Source organism: Triticum urartu, chromosome 2A (genome assembly GCF_056163025.1).
Source record: "Triticum urartu cultivar PI428250 chromosome 2A, HENAU_Tu73, whole genome shotgun sequence".
Classification (NCBI taxonomy): Eukaryota; Viridiplantae; Streptophyta; class Magnoliopsida; order Poales; family Poaceae; genus Triticum; species Triticum urartu.
This window is the reverse complement of record NC_141874.1, coordinates 98,110,308-98,125,755: the sequence shown is the minus strand read 5'-3', so window position 1 is coordinate 98,125,755 and position 15,448 is coordinate 98,110,308. Positions and strand designations below refer to the sequence as shown.

Below are 15,448 nucleotides of genomic sequence, written 5' to 3'. Positions count from 1 at the left end.
TGTCATTGGTGTAACTATTTACACTCCGAAGGACGGTATATCCTGGTAGTAGTAGTAGAATTGAGATTTAATGCACTTTCCGCCCCGTCTTCCACTCTTCTTCCTCCTCTCTTCCCCATCATCGGCCGCACACCATTTCCCCCCGCTCACTGCTCGCCCGCCCGCGCTATCTTCATTGGTAGCTCGTGCATACCATATCCCCCCGCTCACTGCTCGGCCACACGAGGAGAAGCTTCTTCCCTCGCCCGCCCGAATCCACTTCCCCGCTGGCTCGCAGGCACCGAAAACCCCAATGGCAGAACCAACTAACACGCAGAGCCGCGATAGGAATTCCCTCCCCGATGTTCTCTTGGAGCAGATCTGTAATCGTATGGACCTACTCAGCACCGTCTGTCTGGCCGCATGCTCGGTGTCTTTGTACCATCTACTCGTCTGCAACCGACCGACTCTTTTCAAGACACCCTGCTTGCTGATGCCCGATCCTCGCAGGTGGCCCAGACACCGACTTGACTTTCCTACGGAGGTTGTCGTGGTGCCCCTCGACATGCTACCACTACCCGTCCACCTGTCCTTAATGCGCGGCCACTACTGGGCAGGCATGAAGGCCAACTGGATCGTCCTCATCCACCAATCCAGTAGTCTGTGGCGTCTCATGGATATCTACACCCAGCGAGAGATCACCCTTCCATCGTTTGGACACTCCGGACACTCCTGCCTACTACACACGAGACGCGTCAAGCTTTTGGCTCGACCTCTGTTTGCTGAAAGTTGTAATCAGCAAAGTGCCCACACCATCAGAAGACTACATGGATTACAAGCTCATTGCCTTGTTCAACATGGGATTAGTCTATCTAGAATCCGGCCGCCATACATGGTTATGGCTCATCGTCAATCCTGTTGAGGCAACATTTCTGTCTCATGCTATAGTGCATGACGGCATCGTTTATGCGGCCGACGCACAGATTGGCTGCCTACACTGGTGGAATCTATCGTCATGTAATTGTTCTATCTCATCTCATCTTTACCTTATGAATACGATTGCCTATTCATTGTTACAAATTTAGAATAGATAGTATGTCTATAATCACATCATTGCTATATGTTCCTCTCATTTCCTAGATTTTTATGACCACCTATGTTATTGTTAGAGTTGATATGAGAACAACTGGCATCTAATGATTGTTAGAATAGATATTATGGGCATAACATCATGATTGCTATATGTTACTCTCATTTCCAAGATTTTCATGACAACGCATGTTATTGCTTAGAGTTGATATGAGAACAGTAGTAGTAAGTGCTATGGTAGAATATGAGTAGGCTCCGTCATAGCTGTTTTCCTCTCATTGTTACATTATGTTTGAACCATGACATATTGCTAGAATATGAAAGCCATTTGCTTATTGTTTTCACTTGGGGTATGATTATGATCACGACATTGCAGTTCTCTGTCTACAATATGTGTCACTGTTATAATAATCTTAATTCCACACATACTCTGAACATGATTTTTTATTTTTGTCCTTTTGGTCTCCAATTTGAATTGTTGCAGCAGACGCAAATGCGCTGGCCTTCATGATTCCAGGACCTGGAATCATACCAGCCCATGGGTGGTGGTTTATCGCTTGTTCAGCTAACGGCGGTCATTTGATGCTCATTCGCACGTACCAAATTGACCAAACCATTACATCAAACCACATGCAGTACAATGCCTGGGGCGTTCGTGACATTGATGGCTTTGGCTGCTTTGTGTTTGAGAAAGCTCCAAGCTCCGTTGGTCCAGGCGTATTCAACTGGAGGCGGGTTTACAGCCTCGGCAACCACTCCATGTTCCTCGGGCTCAATTATCTGATCATCCAACCAATCATCGATCATATCACCGACGATGATTACCGTGCTATTCAACTTCCATTCGCCAGGGGGCACAGTGTTTAGACATCATACCATGGTTTCATGAATCACCATATCCAGAGATTCGTCGACACAACTTGTTGCCAGATAATCTTCAGTGTGTGAAAGGCATCAAACTTCCATGCGATGGATGGCTTTTGCAAACCCGTCATGCGGCAATGTGGTTCATGCCAACAACAAATATGCACACCTTGATTCGTACTGACATCTAGACTGAGCCATGTATTCTGCTGCTATAGCACGACCCTCTTTTGTTGGATATTATGTACTATTTTTTTGACCTGGAAGACTGCAGGGCTTACACCCCACATCATTTTGAAAGAAGAAAGATAACAAGTACAAATTTCCTCAAGAGGAGGCACAAAGAAAAGAAAAGGCTATACTACAAAGGCTAAAGAAGACTAGGAAAAGAAAGGCAAAAGCACTACAATGTACAGCTAGGAGAGGAAGAGGGTGCAAAAGATGGCCCTCAAGGAGGCAGGAAATCAATCCATTTTAGCAGAGCCTCCTTGTACTTGGTCTTGATTCGGTGTGAAAGAAGAGCAATGTCATGAATAAATCCATTTCTCCACTGCCTAAAAGTTGGGTTGACATGCCTAAAAGCCCTGTCATTCCTAACTTTCCAAATGTTCCACCATGCAAGAAAAACCACCTCTGAGAAAAAGGGCTTTTGAAACTCCTTCCTTGCATGTAATGCAATTTGCACCATATCATTGCTATCCATCCAGGAAACTTGCAGATAGTTCCAGATTCTCATACTGAAGTTACATTGGAAGAACAGATGGTTCCTATCCTCAAGTACTCCAGTCGGGCATAGGACACAACCAGGTCCATCATCAATTCTCCAATGGCGTCGTTGGATCATATCCTTGGTGTTAACTCTGTCCATAATGACTAGCCAGGCAAACATTTTAATTGTCATGGTACAACAGCTTTTCCAAACCCAACTAAGAATAGGATTGGCAAGAACAGGCTGATGGACAAAGTCATAGTACTTTTTGGCCGAGTACTCCGCCTTCTTCCCGTGCCTCCAAGCCCAGATATCATTACAATCAGTGTTGAATGAAGTCTCAGATAACAAGCTTGATAGCTGATTGAACTCCCTAAAAGCTAGTTGGGACAAAGGTAAAGAAAAAATTTGTTGCAAATTTCCTGCCTGTACCACTTCCATGACAAAAAGGTTCTTCTGCAGGCAAAAAGAAAAAAGCCTTGGAAACCTTTCTTGTAGAGGAATGCAAGACTGGCCAATCTCCCAATGATCAGACCAAAATAGAACAGAATCTCCCTTTCCATCATTGACAGAAGTAACAGCCCGAAACTTGTCCATTAATTTGCAAATGTCCCTCCACCAGAATGAGCCACAAAGAATAGTGTCATGAGGAGTTCTCTGAAAGTAATATGAGTCCCACACCAAACTAACCCATGGCACATCTGCTTTGTTATAGAATTTATTGAGGTATTTAAGGAGCAGTGCATCATTCTGCAGTCCCAAATTCAGAATTCCAAGCCCCCCTTTCATCTTTGGCCTGCAGACAAGTGGCCAAGCAGCCAAAGAGTGTCCCTTGTCTTGACCATATTTCCTCTAGAGGCACTGTCTTTGAATCCTTTCTAACTGCTTTAGAATGCCTTGTGGCAGGGATAGACTGCAAAGGAAGAATATAGGGAGTGAAGATATCACTGAATTTACCAGCTGCAACCTACTGCCTTGTGGTAAAAACCAGGAACTAGCAGTTAGCCTTCTTTCCATGCAGTCCACCAAAGGTAGCAAATCAATAATTTTGGGTCGAGTGGTTCCAACAGGAAGTCCCAAATAAGTGAAGGGCATACTGGCACCCAAACTGAGCAGCAAGTGCAGAGGCAACAGAAGCTTCCACATTGATTGGGTACATTGAAGACTTATGGAAGTTGATTTGCAGTCCAGTTGCCAAGGAAAAGGAGTTGAGCACTGACTTGAGGACCTCCAGCTGAGTTGAGTCAGCATTTACAAACAACAAGGTATCATCTGCATATTGTACATCTGGATAATCAGGATCATGTGTTGGCAATGGCAAGGTAAGCAGGCCCCTACATAAAAGATCATTGATCATGGTTTGTAGAAGATCAACAACAATCACAAAAAGCAAAGGAGAGATAGGATCTCCCTGCTTCACCCCACATTTGCACTTGAAATGATTTCCAGGCACACCATTTAACAGGATAGAGGAGGTTGCAGAAGATAATAGCTGCTGAACCCATTTAATCCATTTGCTATCAAAACCTTTTGCTACAAGGATTTTAAAAATTACCCCATGCTGAATAGAGTCAAAAGCTTTTTCAAAGTCAAGCTTGAGCAATATGATTGGCTTCTTGGAATGATTGCATTGATGAATATACTCAAACGTCCAAGCAAATACAGTCCTGAATTGTTCTTGATTTAATGAAGCCATAATGATTTTTATGAACACAATTGGTGATTTCCTCATGAAACCTGTTAGCTGCCAGTTTAGTCAGAAACTTCAGTCCCACACTTGTCAAAGAGATTGGCCTAAAATCTCCAACACCCTCAGGTGTTTGCTTTTTTGGGATTAAAGTAATGAAAGCTTCATTGAGGTTTTCCAAAAGAGTAGTTCCAGCATGAAACTCATTTACCAAACAAATAAAATTATTGGAAATGATTGACCAGCATCTCTTCATGAACAGACTATTAAAACCATTCGGCCCTGGTGCTTTATCAATGGGCATTTCTTTTATGACCTTTTCAATCTCTTGCAGCTGAGAAGGTTGTGTGAGCACCTCAAGACCTTGCACTCTTGGGATGAGTGAGAGTATTTCATTACCCAACAATATTGGTTTGACAGTTCCCATTCTGCCCTTGAAAGCATCCAAAAACTCCTTAGCTATTTCCCCATGATCTGAAGAAACTGTTCCATCAGACAGTTGAAGACTAGCAATAGAATTCTTCCTATACCTCTCTGTTTCCATGGCCTGGAAGAATTTTGAATTTTCCTCTCCCACCCTTATATATCTAATAGTACACCTTTTCTTCCAGTATAAAAACTGCAAATGTAGAAGGTGTTCATGATGTATCTTACATATCTTCCTGAAGTTGTGTTCAGGTATGGATAGGGGCCTCTAGTCCTCCAAATCATCCAGCCATAGAATTACCCAATTGCACTTTTCAATCAAAGATTTAATGTGTGAGAGGCCCTTCTGCCATTTCTTGAGTGCAAACCTCAAGGATTTCAATTTGTCCATAATAACTGCAGATATATGAGTCTTATGTGAAGGTTTGTTCCAAACTTCCCTCACACAGTCCATGAAGCCAGGTTGATGCACCCAATAGTTTTCAAATCTAAAGATATGTGCTTTAGGAATTGTGGTGCAGATAGAAATTACACAAGGAACATGATCAGACACAATTCTAGCAAGAGGTGTAACTTGTGTCATAGGATATTGAGTTATCCAACTTGCAGAAGTAAAAAACCAGTCCAATTGCTTGAGGAGTGGGACATCCTGCATGTTTGACCAGGTAAACCTTCTACCTTTTAAAGGAAGTTCCAGCAGTCCTAAATGGCCAATGATCTCATTAAAGATAAAAATATCATTAACATCCCCTCCCGGAAGATTACGATTGTCCATGGACCTGATAAAATTAAAATCTCCCAGTAACAACCATTTTTGTTCCGGTTCCACTTGAAGGTTATACAACTAGTTAACAAACTCATCCCTCAATACACCCTGACAAGGCCCATATACATTGACTAAAAACCACTGGTCGTTATTATGCACAGAATTGAAACTGATGATCATACCAAAAGGCTTTACTTCCACTAATGCACCCTTAAAAACATCTGAACGCCATACTGTCAGAATACCACCCGAGGCTCCTCTCGAGGGTGATTAAGTGAACTGATCAAAACCCATAGGACAAATGCTCTTAATTAATGAATGAGGGCAATCTGACAACTTAGTTTCTTGCAAACAAGCAACCGCACACTGACTTTCAGAAATTTTCTCTCTAACAGAGCACTGTCGTGTTTCAGAATTTAGACCACGAACATTCCAATAGAGCATCTTCCAATTATGCATAGACCTTTGATTCATGAGATAACCAAAAGCGAAGTATCAACAACTGCATGACATACAATGTCATACATCCCACACCATAAGAAACAAAACGCGTCCAGTTCAGACCACGCAACATAAAGTTTAGAACGACATAGATGACAACGAATTTAAAAGGCTCACTACACCTAGCTAAAGTTTTAAACTGCAACATTTAAACACCACTGGAGGAGGAGTCATCCTTGGGATTAGCCATAAGCTTCTCCTTGGATAGCAGGTTGGGGTCAATCTCCAGCTCCGCTCCAATTGCTTGTAGCATGTTGAGAGGCGTGGGTGGAGGGGCATCTTCAGACTTGCCAGCATCACCTGCGTCGTCAGGGGTGGGCTGGGCCTTCGCTTGTATGGGCTTGGACCGAGGACGCCTTTTGGTGGGCTGGAGGGAAAGCTGCTCAAAAGTCATTGATTTGAACCAATCCAGTTTTGCCGCGCTTCTTGTACATCGCCGTATAGAAGTATCCACTAAAGGGGCCACAATCTTCCTTCTTCTTGTCTGTTTCGTGTCATTGGCCTGCACAGAAGAAAAAACCATAGAAGAGGAGTTCTCCTCCATGCTGCCATCCACAACATCTTCATGGTGCATCTCTCCAGTCCCAGCAAAATCAGACACTCTTTATCATTAACACTGAGAACCTCATCAGAAGGACTTCCAAAAAGAGCTCTGACAACTGGTCGTTTGGCCACCATAGGCTTCCTGAGTGTAACATTACTGGGCAAGCGGGGCACCAAAGAACACATCCTCTGTGAATCATCAAAAGCAATTGTCCATGTGCGCTTGGAGTATGTCACGGTCCCAAGTGGCTTGAAGAAGATAGGACGAGGCACCTGCTTGACAGTAAATTCAGGTAACAGATTTTCAAAAGATCTCTTCCAGATCATCTCTGGAGGAAGAGGTGACCCAGCCACAATCCTTGCCATGCCAATGAATATCTGGTGCTGCCAAACGGCAGGAGGTTGATAAGGAATAATTGCCAAATGATTTTCCTCAACAACCTGCTGCACGTTGTTCTGCATTTGCTGTACCGGCTGCAATTGATTTTGCTCCTCAAACTGAATCTCCACTTGCTGTTCCACAGACCCAGAGCCCTCCGGCTGATCAATGACAATAGAAACCTGATCCTGCTTAGGCACAACATTTCCCCACCCAGCAGGTTGTGGCGGCTGTTGATGTTCATCTTCATTGTCCCCCCAGACTGCATTTCCCCATCTAGCACCTCCTATGTTATTTTCCTAAGGCAATGGAGGTGCTATAGGCGCATCATTCCACCCCAGCATCGGATATGGCAGAAGAACAAACATCAAATTATCTTGCAGCAGATTTCCAGGCAAAGGGTGCGGATTTCCATCCAGCGGCATTGGATCTTCATCGTTTGGCATCTGATCAGCAAAATCAGCGCCCAACACATAGCAGGAAGCAATCCACGAGACCTGAGCTCCTCCCCATTCTGCATAATCTCCAAAGACCACATCATGTGGCACCAATGGTGTGTCAGGAAAACTTGCCTCCACCAGAGTCCAAACCAAATATGGATCCTCACTATCCCATGAATGAAATTTCCCAAAGTTGCCCACCGCCTGTGATATGAACTCCGTATTGCGGTAATCTAGAGGAATACCAAAGAACATGATCCAACCCTTGCGAAACCCATGATTCCCCTTAAAATTCTCTCCCTCATCATGTTTCATAAATCTAACAAAACGATCATTGCCCAGAGGAAAAGGAGCATGCTGAATCAAGGCTGAGCGGAGCGAACCAGAGTACCTCTGTTCTGAAGAAACTGAACAATCTCACCCCTGATAGGCCCAAGCGGTCCCTCCGGAGCAGGCATGACCTCGACGACCATGTAATCCTCATGGCGGCGAGGAGGACGAGTCGCAGGCGTGATGAAGGTGCGAGGAAGCCGCCTTTCTCCACCATCGATGATGTGGTGTCCTGCCGACATGAAACGCTGCGGGTCAAGCTCATAGTTCGCCATAGCCGGTCGCTTCTGGGAGGGCATGGGGTTTTATTTGGGAAGAGGAGGAGGGGATTGGTGCAATGTGGGCGGCAACGATGGGACTGGGCAAGCTATCCCAATAACTCCGGCACCGTTCCCCTGACGGGCAGGGTTTTCCGATATACTCGCGCTTTGTTGCAGAGAAATTGGTCGCCAAGCCAATCCATTAGTGCACGCGAAATCATTACAATCTATGCTAAAGTGACCCGTGCGTGAGCAAGCCGAGCAGACCGATCGCATTCCACAAGAGGCTGCTAGGTGGCCCCTGAGATTACAGAGGGTACAAGTTAAAACCCGGTCCACCATGTCATTGACCATGGCATCAAACTGCTGTGCTGCTTCTTGTGAGGTGGGTATTTCCTGTGCAGGGGATGGTGGGCTTGGGCCAGTAGATGTTTCCAACATTTCAGAAATTGGGGTATTCTGTGGCGAGGCAGGCCCATTAGCCAAAAGACCAGAGATTGGCCCAACAGATAATTGTGGAGAAATTGGGCCGGAACGATGTGTGTCCAAAGAGGATGGGCTAGATCCCAAGCTATCATTTTGAACTGGAGAAATTCCCGCTTCCGCAAAATGTGCAGAAAGATTACCAGAAACCACGGGTCGCCGATCCATAGTTACCAGATCAAGTGTGGATGACCTGGCCAACCGGTGCAACTCCGGCAATGGTTGAACAGTACCAAACACGATAGGCGGCCGTGCCACCGTCCAATGCAAGTCAAGGGGGGGGGGGCGCTTGTCTAATAACAACACGCTCATGAGCCGAAAGATTATAACCCCCATCCATAATAGTATCAATGCAATTTTGAGAACCAGGATATCTATAACCTTTGCAGGCAGAATATTGTTCAAACGTGGCAAAAGACAATTTCTTGCGAACTGTGGTAGCTGACTTGAGAGAGGATCTAACTGGAGGCTTGTGCATGGCCAAAAGACCCAAAGAAGATCTACGTTTAGTAGGACTAATCAAAATCCACTCAGCATCACATTCCTTACGCCAGATCTTAAGTTCCCGAACCCAATTAGGTCCTCCATTGCCCCAAAGATTGAAATAGCATTTGAACAGATCGCAAGCAAATGAACGCAGAACAACAATAATAAAACCAACTTGCTTGCATGAGACTTGGAAATAGAAAACCTTGTCTTTGATGTGAAGAACTCGTAGATCTATTGCCGATCACCAATTGCAGACTCCAAAGCTGCTGCCACAGACTCCTCCGACAAACGGAAAGCGTGACGGCTAAAGGACACAATCAATATGAAAGCCCTCCTTCGTCCCATTGGATGAATCGTTTGACCAGTGGATCTAAAAACCTCATCAAAAAAAGCCATACCCTTGGAGAAATCCAAGCCAAGGGTAGATCCACCAGATGAACCCATAGAAGGGATCGGAAAAGACGCCGGAGAGGATGATCGGAAGGGATCCAATGATTAGTGGAGGATGATGGAGATCGCCGGTGGTGAGGTCAGAGACGTGGTGGGTGGTGGGAGAGCCATCCTCATTATTATCACAATTTTTGGATACGATTCGATATTATGTACGGTTGTTAGTTTGAAGCACTCCTCTGGTTTGAAGGATACATACCTTTCTGGGATCAAGTGCATCCTAACTCACCTGCGTAGGATGTACTGATAATGATGATGGAGATACTGTGCAGTATATATATATATATATCAATTAGGCTTCAAGTGCGTACTTGTTAGTTAAACCTATGGTTAAAATGTGACACTAACTACGACTAGTAAGTAGTACAGTAACAATACTAGTATACGTCGGTCAAATTATTCATCATGTCCACACATTGAATTGACGTGACAACACGCTGCGCGTAAGGTGACACAAGAATCCCGACGACATGTTCGGGTATTCTGGACTTCACATTTGGAGTACCCATCTGTCGAAATCTTTCATCATTCACTTAAAAGAGTCGATTGATCGCACACTGAGTACCATATAACTGGAATTAACCGATGCAAGTCGAAGAAGCATTGGCCAGTGCTGCCGGCTGGCGTCAAGTTTGATCCCACGGATCAGGAGCTGATCGAGCACCTTGAGGCCAAAGTGAGTGCTGACAGTGCGAGATCTCACCCTCTCATCGATTTGTTCATACCAACCATCGACAGCGAGCACCACATATGCTACACCCATCCTGAGAAACCTCCAGGTAAGACACTTGACCATCTACTTGCACAAACATATTCCTTTGTTTATAGCTCTATTTTTCTTTTTAGACGCAGACCTGGTGAAGCAATTACAATTTGACAGTTAATAATAAGTGAAACAAGTGACTGCAACATGCCAAAGATGTTATGAAAATGCCAACTACGTACACTAAAATCTGTATTCGACAATACTGCTGGTATCACACTGAGTGGCCTAAGCAAGCATTTCTTCCAGCGCAATTCCAGGGTGTTCAAAAGGGGCACATGGACGCGTCACAAGATACATTCGGAGTGAGGCATGCACGCGATGTGGCACAACACCGGCAATACCTTGCCGGTGATGGTCAACGGCCGGCAGACGAGCAGCAAAAAGGTTCTGGTGCTACACACCAACAAGAACTTCGCCTAGTAGAGGACCAACTGGGTGATGCACCAGTACCACCTCGGGGACCTGGAGCAAGAGAAGGAGCGGGAGCTGGTCCTCTGCAAGATTTTCTACCAGACGAACACTAGGGCCAGGAGTAAAAAGATTATAAGTTAGTTTGGTATTGGTACTTGTACTACCTTGTTGTCCGCAAGTTGGTATTGTTGTTAGCGATCTTTTGGTATGAACTTTGCATTTGCTTCCAACCATCATGCTGAGGGTCGACGTGGATATAAAGCTGAATCATTTGTTTCGAAATGAATTTTCAGGCACCTGATTTTTATTTGATGGGTAGCATAAGCACCTGCCGTTCGAATTCCCAGTTCTCCAAAATTTTCGAAACAAGTGCATGCACTTATTATCACGATGAAAAAACAATATCCTTGATGCATCCCAGTTATCAGTCTGTACTTGCAGAATTCTCTCGTTCATTGAGCATGTATATTGTTTTTTCAGGTCGAGCAAGTTTCAACTGGGCTGTAGACTGCACAGGCTTGGTTTTGTTTTTAACAGGCCCAGCCCATGACGACAACGGGGCACAAAGATCCAACAGGTATCTACCAGCATCTGGCCCGCCAGCGTTGGTTATATTTTGTCTTACAACATCCGCAGCAGTTTTTTTTACTAAATCAAACACACAACCCAGTTCTATTTTCCTCTTGAAATGCATGTCCTACATCCGTTTTCTAATCTCTACCTATAGTTTTACCAGTTCATATACACGTATCATTATATTGAAAATACATAAAATTCCCTTTTCATATTTACATCCTTATTTTTGTTGTTGTTTTCCCTTCGAGCGCTGATTTTTTTACCACTGGTTTTCCCTTAAACCAACTCAATTGTCCCACGTCTTATTTGCTTACAATAATAAAACGATTTTTTGGCAAATCAATAAGTTCATAAAAAATGTTTATCATTTTGAGATTACAAAAGTTCGGACTCCACCAAAATATGAAAAATAAGGTTGAACTTTTTGACCCTGGTCCTAGGCAGAAAATGGGTTGTAATAAATTACTTAAGAATTACCAAATGGGCTGCAAATTATTAAAAAATAGCAAATGGGCTCTATGTTGTCTGCCACAGATTTGGAGGCTGACTTGTGGGCCTACTAAGTTCATGTGTACACAAGGTTTCTCAAAAAAGAAACTTAGTCAACAATTGACTCTACCAGCGTCAGACCGTTAGATGTCAATCTAACATCAATCGTGCTTCTTTAGTCTGTGATCTTCCTGCCCCAGCCGCCCAAACCAGCGCCGTCGAAACCGCCTGCTCCCGTCTCCCGTGGCCGGCTGTGCTGCCGGGCAGGCCTCACGGCCCCATCATATACTCGCATCCCTGGCCTGTCTATCCCTCTACTCACCCACACCTCCTATTATTTTCCGGCGACGGCAACCGAACCAGTCAACCCTCGTACTCTCCACCGCGTGGGCAGCCACTGTCGTGTCTTCCTCGGCTCCGTGTCGTTCCCTTCGTAGGCCTCACCGTCGTCCACCGCCCTGGTGCTCTCGGCACGGCATGGTCAACATGGTCAATGAACGACATCCATCGGAAGTGGACTGTATGTGGAGAGGCTGACAGCTGGGTCCACGACCGCACACAAGGAAATGCCTCCTTATTACACGCAAAATAATGATTCCTCCACCTGACATCTGGTACCCACCAGAAGGGCCTCTGTATTTCACGAAAAAACGTTCCCTCCACTGACAGGTCGGACCCACCAACTATATCTTCACACGCAAGGAAGTGCCTCCTTATTGCGCACAAAAAATGAATACTACCTGCTAGCTGGGACCCACCACAGTGGGAGGCTGACTTGTGGGCCTACTAAGTTGACGGGGACGGAGGGATTTGTGAACTTAGTCAATATATGAACGATTCTAGCTCCAGTGATCGTACGATGTCCATCCAACGGCCGTAGTGCTTCTTCAACCTCTGGTCTTCTTGGTCCATCCGCCCAAACCAGCGCCGATCGTGTCGTGTGCTCCTACCTCCCGTGGCCGGCTGTGATGCCACGGAGGCCTCACCCCTACCACTCCCACGGCTGGCCAGGCCATCCCTCTACTCACCCACACCCCTTGTTATTCTACAGTGACGACAACCTCACACCGCAGCCGAACTAGTGAACCCTCGTACTCCTCTCTGCATGGGCATCACTGCCGCGTCTTCCTTGGCTCCACGCCGTCCCCTTCCTAGGCATCACTGTCATCCACCACCTTGGTGCTCTAGGCACGGCGTGGTCAATATGGTCAACGGCCGACTTCCATCGGAAGAGTACTATACGTGGAGAGGCTGACAGCTGAGTCCACGGCAGCCGCAAGGAAGTGCCTCCTTATTACGCGCAAAATAATTATTCCTGCACCTGACAGCGGGGACCCACCGGACGGGCCACCGTATTTCACGAAAAAAACGTTTCCCCCCCGACCACTAGGACCCACCAGCTACATCTTCGCATGCAAGGAAGTGCGTCCGGGCAAAAAAAAACGATTCGCCTCCCTGACTGCTGGGACCCACCAGCTATATCTTCGCACGCAAGGAAGTGCCTGACAGTTGGGACCCACCTGGTCGAAGCATACGTAGCGTTGTCATTCTGGTCACGAACATGTACGTACATACTGGTCGATGTAGAGCACTTACATGTCGTAGCAGAGGCACGCATGTAGAATGTACACGTACGTACAACTACCAGTGTGCAAGAAAGAAAATACGGCCACATACGTACATACGGGCGGGGTCTCGAACGCCTACTCGTGCATACATACGGCTAGGGCTCGTGTACATGGCTGGGTCGGGACAGAGAAACTGCGCCATCGTCATGTTCATGGGGAGCCAACCGGCTGGGTTGGAACGGAATGCGTCGTCGTGTTCATTGGGATGGCTTGGACGGAACGACCGATGGAAACAAGGCCTGGCGTACCGCATAATGGAGGAAACGGCCTTGTGTTCGACCGGCCATGGTCGAAACTAGATCATGTTCATCGGGAGGGGTCTGGCGTACCGCAAAACGGAGGAAACGGACCTCCTACGGTCGAAACGGGGGTCCTGTTGATCGGGAGGGGTGTCGCGTACCGCAAAATGGAGGAAACGGGCTTGTGTTGGAGCGCTACGGTCGAAACGGGGGTCCTATTCATCGGGAGGGGTGTGGCGTACCGCAAAATGGGACTCCACGGGATACTGTTCATCTCCATCGTCGACCCCCTCCAGTCTCCATGGGCTACTGTTCATCCACCGTCGACCTCCTCCAGCCTCCACCTGTGACTGTTCATCCACGGGCTCATGTTCATCGACCCTCCACCGCGCACTACTCCACCGGCTATTGTTCAACCAGCCCTCTCCACGGGCTCCTGTTCAACCACCCCTCCACGAGCTACTGTTCATGCAACCCTTCACCGTCTACTGTTCATCCAGCCCTCCACGGGGTCCTGTTCATCTAGCCCCAACCGGCTTGATCGATCGGAGTCCTGTTCATCCATAGGCAACAGCACGGGGTCCTGTTCATCCCCCCCACCGGGAACTGTTCATCCAAACCCCCCAGCAACACTCACTGTTCATCCAGAGGCAGCATCGATCGACTTCAGTTAGCAGCAGTAGTGAAGGAATCGCTCGATCGGGTTCAGTTAACAGCCATCGATCGATCTCTCGGGTTTAGTAACGCGTAGTCTGCAGTGCAATCGCTCGGGTTCAGTAGGGGAACACCTCGCTCGGGTTCAGTTAGAGCCCAATGCCTCGCACCCATGCGCATGCGTGTACGAGAGAAACGCGCAAACCTCCATGCATCTCTCGGCCCCGACCACCCACCGTAACCGGGAACACCCCGATATTTTCCTTGCCCTCGCTTCTACCACGATTTTTTCCGTTATGGACGGCCCCAAGAATGTCATGCAGCTGCGTCTCCGGCCCGCCCAGGACGAAAAGCCCATTTTCTATCATGATTTTTTGTCATAGAAGTAGGAGCCCACCGCATCTATGATGATACCGGGTTTTGTCACAATTATGGTCATAGAAGTGTCATAAGTATGACAGAATTTTGTTTCGCTCGGCCCAAAATGTCACAGATGTGTCTTTTTTTGTAGTGTAGAACAACAGAAACGGGCAGCCACATCAATGTGTGTGCGATATACGGCATACGGTTAACTCGTACGAACTATTTTTGATTAGGGAACACAACAGAAATGGTTCAACTTAACAAGATGTGTGTGATATGCGGCATACAGTTCACATGGATGAACTGTTTGCGATGAGCCAAAAGAACACAAACGAGTCGTGTAAACAAGATGTGTGTGATACATGGCAAACAGCCGACTCGGATGAACTGTTTGCTATGTGAAATTACAACACAGACGGTCAATGCAGTTACTTCGTGTGCGATTCTATGTGTAGAAAAAACTTTGAAAAATGCAAACTAGTTTCTTGCGGCGGCGGAGTATCGCACAAACGATCCGTCTGCGAGTAGTCGTGTGCGATGATTAGTATGTTACACATACGTTTCCTTACGTTAACATGTGTGTGAATTTGCAATATGGATAGTTAATATGCAACTGCCTTCTGGTCATCGGGGACACGCTTAAACTCAATGAACTGTGTACGATACTAATACTTTTCATGAACATTCATGAACTTGGGTAACAACATTTGAGTAACATATATATAGTGGTTACACTATTCGACAAAAGGAGGATCTTCGTAACACGGTTTTGACAACCATATGGTCCATATCTACATACTTAACATAGTAACAACTATCACATTTTAAGAGGCTAAGGGCCAACAACCATATGGTCCATAACTACATACTTAACATATATATAGTAACAACTAGCACATTTTAAGAGGCTGAGGGCCAACAACCACA

General features: G+C 46.1%; 2 pseudogenes; both read right to left on the bottom strand.

The window, feature by feature from the left end:
• Positions 1-6,169: 6,169 nt before the first annotated feature.
• On the bottom strand, positions 6,170-7,389 carry LOC147984064 (uncharacterized; annotated as a pseudogene).
• Positions 7,390-7,714: 325 nt separating this feature from the next.
• Positions 7,715-9,389, bottom strand: LOC147984063 (uncharacterized; annotated as a pseudogene).
• Positions 9,390-15,448: the final 6,059 nt, after the last annotated feature.